General features: G+C 35.7%; 1 long non-coding RNA gene across 1 annotated transcript; it reads right to left on the bottom strand.

The window, feature by feature from the left end:
* Positions 1 to 1,266: 1,266 nt before the first annotated feature.
* Positions 1,267 to 1,867, bottom strand: LOC111611555. The gene is made up of 3 exons (XR_002754081.1): positions 1,718 to 1,867; positions 1,522 to 1,634; positions 1,267 to 1,449 (listed from the first exon to the last, which is right to left on the bottom strand). It is a non-coding gene; the product is annotated as an uncharacterized LOC111611555 (long non-coding RNA).
* Positions 1,868 to 3,321: the final 1,454 nt, after the last annotated feature.

Genomic DNA, 3,321 nt, shown 5'->3' with positions numbered 1-3,321 from the left:
AAAACTGTAAGTTTGCTCTGGATACACATGAGCTGATAGCTTAAACGCTAAACACAAGGCAAATCATGAAAAAATACTTAAAATTAAACATTAATTAAATTAATAGTAAGTAAAATAACATATTGCAAAACTATTGTGAAATACTGTATATTATTATATAAGTATTACACAACATAAAGCTATTTATTCAAGTCACAACCAAATCATATGTTTTCAATGTGCTTTACCACACTGTTAACTCCATGGTTTTGGGGTTTTATTCTACTATTATGCATGCAACAAGAGGCCAGAAGGAAAATGGATTTTATTTCTGCACCTAAAGGTCAGTATTTCAAACTTATATGTGATATAATAATGTCCAGACTCACATTAAATGATGATGTTGATGATGATGATGATAATTTTGTGAATGTACACTGTAAAAAAAAACGGCCTCATTTTACGGTAAAAAACTGGCAGCTGAGTTGCCAGAAGTTTACCGTCTTTATACGGTAAAAGTCTGGCAACCAAAACTGCCAGTTTTTTACCGTATTTCTAAAATACGGTAAAATTCTGGCAACCAAAGCTGCCAGTTTTTTACCGTATTTCTAAAATACGGTAAAATTCTGGCAACCACAGCTGCCAGTTTTTTACCGTATTTGCTAAATGCAGGATTTTACCGTATTTTTGAAATACGGTAAAAAACTGGCAGCTTTGGTTGCCAGAATTTTACCGTATTTGCTAAATGCAGGATTTTACCGTATTTTTAAAATACGGTAAAATTCTGGCAACCACAGCTGCCAGTTTGTCACCGTATTTTGTAAATGCAGGATTTTACCGTATTTTTAATATACGGTAAAATACCGTACTTCCTAAAATATTTTAAAAAAAATAAAATGTGGTTTTGCCGTAGTAAATACGGTCATGCTGACTGAGGCATAATATCTACATGAGTGAAAAACACATCCAGACTGTATGATATATTGACATTTTATTGTAAACCCTCCCCCCCAAAAAAAACTTATGGTAAATTACTGGTCTCTGTTCCTACCAGAATTTTACCATACAAATTATAGTACAACAACCAAGGAAGTGTAACTTGTCAAGCATTTCTATACAGAAAGTTATAAAGAAAATAATTTCTAATTAAACAAAAATACAGATTACGAGTAATCCACTTAAAGAAACAATTTCTATTTAAAAAGTCAAGTTAAAAAAAGAACTGATTCTATTTTATGTCCAGTTTCCTCACGGTATTACTGAGATCTGGAAAACAAAAACAAAACAAACAGTATGTGTCCACATAAGAGATAACATATTGTAGAAGACAAAATGGTGATAAAAGGATTCTTGTTCTGGGTTGAGAGTCACAAGTCGCTGAGATCAGACGTTGCTCAGGATGGTTGTAGTCTTCCCAGTCACAGGTTGAAATTGAGACTCGCATGTTGTCAATCGGGTGTTTCCTCTCTGCTGGAAAACAAAAAGAAAAAGTTAGAAAGATGCACTACATGAACATCTTATTCGCTTAAATGTTTGTTTCACCTTTGTTGACTTGCATATGGACACAGGTACTTCAACCAGGTGGTGTGATCATTTCTGACTGAAAATTCAGTAGTTAAACCTTTGTTTGTTGTCAACAGGTGTGATCCTCTGGTCTGCAACCAGACAAAATACACAAACAAAAAACAAATAAAAACAAATATAACTGTTTTAGGCAATTTATGAAATAGATACTCACCATTTATCTGAGTCTCATGAAGGCCAATAGGTTGTCTTCAACCATTTATGTAAGTTACATTTCCTGCAAGCTAGCAGAAACAAAGCTGTAAATGTGAACACTTTTCATACAGGCAAACAAATTGATACAGCTGAGACAATTTATGCTAGGTTAGTTTTTCTCAGTCACTTTTGGTGCATTTCTCGAGTCATTGTTGGCATTTACAAAACAGTAAGCGCATTTCTCAAAACAATTTGTAGAAACAGGAAAAATAGCATTTGTTTGCTTTCAAAATCCTTAGTTCAGCTCTTAAAATCCTGTCTGTTAACATATCAGTGACTCAAAATAATAAGTTATAGTCTCTCTATGTACAGATAAGACAGTCAAATCGATTAGTCATGAGAAGAGACTACAAAAGGATCATTTACGCCAGTGTTTCTCAACCCTGGTCCTCAACGCCCCCCTGCTCTGCATGTTTTAGATGTGCCTCTACTCCAGAACAGCTGATTCAAATGATTGGATGACAATCAAGTACTGCAGAAGCTTGTTAATCATCCAGAGATACAATTCAGGTGTGTGGCAGAAGGGAAATACCTAAACCTGCAGGACAGGGTGACGCTGAAGACCAGGATTGAGAAACACTGATTTATGCTTTTGCTATAATTTATTCATGGACCATGCCATGGTGATTCAGAAAGAAAAAGACAGAAATGCAGAGAACAAAAAAAGTAGAAAAGGAGCCACAGGACAATCTCCTCAAGGAAAACTGTACAGTGCTGTAGAAATTACATTACATTTTAATTTCCATAGTCACTTTGTTCCTTAACTCCACTGAGGAATCTTTTTCCTCAGTGGGGTTAAGGAATGAACAGTAGGGTGGGAGGACCTCCATCAGCATCATGTTGTGGGTCTCAGCCATGTCCTGATGTTGGACTGATGGAAACTGGCAGATGTCCTCAGCCTCTTCTGACTCTTCTTCTGCTTTCCTCCCAACTATTTCCTCCTCAGCCTCACTCCTCTTCTTCTCTCTGGCTGTTCACTCTGCCCAGATACTTGTTCATCAGTTCTCAGACATGTAACATTGTGTTGTGTTCTGACTATATAGAGCATAATGTTGCCAACTGATGGTTCACAAGATGCACCTCCAATCTGTTTCAGAAAACTGGTTGATCGTTGGTTGAGCTAATGGTTCATACACTGACCTGTTAGAGAAACTCAGGACTCACTTGGGAGCAATTTACCAATTCAGGACAGATTTAGAAAATAATAGAATATAAATTAATTAATATATGATTCACATTATGACAACTTTAAGACTTATGCATGTTAAGACTTACACAATGAACTGATGCTATTTTGGAAGTTGAGAATTCAACACAGACACGTTGTTGTCCTGTTGTCCTCATTTTCTGTATACACCCTTTATCCTCCGGGTCAAAATGACCCGTCTTCAATAAACCCCCAATATAAGCAGCTTAATTGAATTTTAAACACCAAATTCTATCTTGTATATTGTCACTCACCACAAAATGTGTGAATACTTGACTTTTCCCTCTCCACTTGAATTTCTATAGCTTAAGAAAAAAAATGTGCAAAATGAGTTTCGAATGCATTTTTATTCATCA

Source organism: Xiphophorus maculatus, chromosome 16 (assembly GCF_002775205.1).
Source record: "Xiphophorus maculatus strain JP 163 A chromosome 16, X_maculatus-5.0-male, whole genome shotgun sequence".
Taxonomy (NCBI): Eukaryota; Metazoa; Chordata; class Actinopteri; order Cyprinodontiformes; family Poeciliidae; genus Xiphophorus; species Xiphophorus maculatus.
This window is presented reverse-complemented; position numbering and strand designations above follow the sequence as displayed.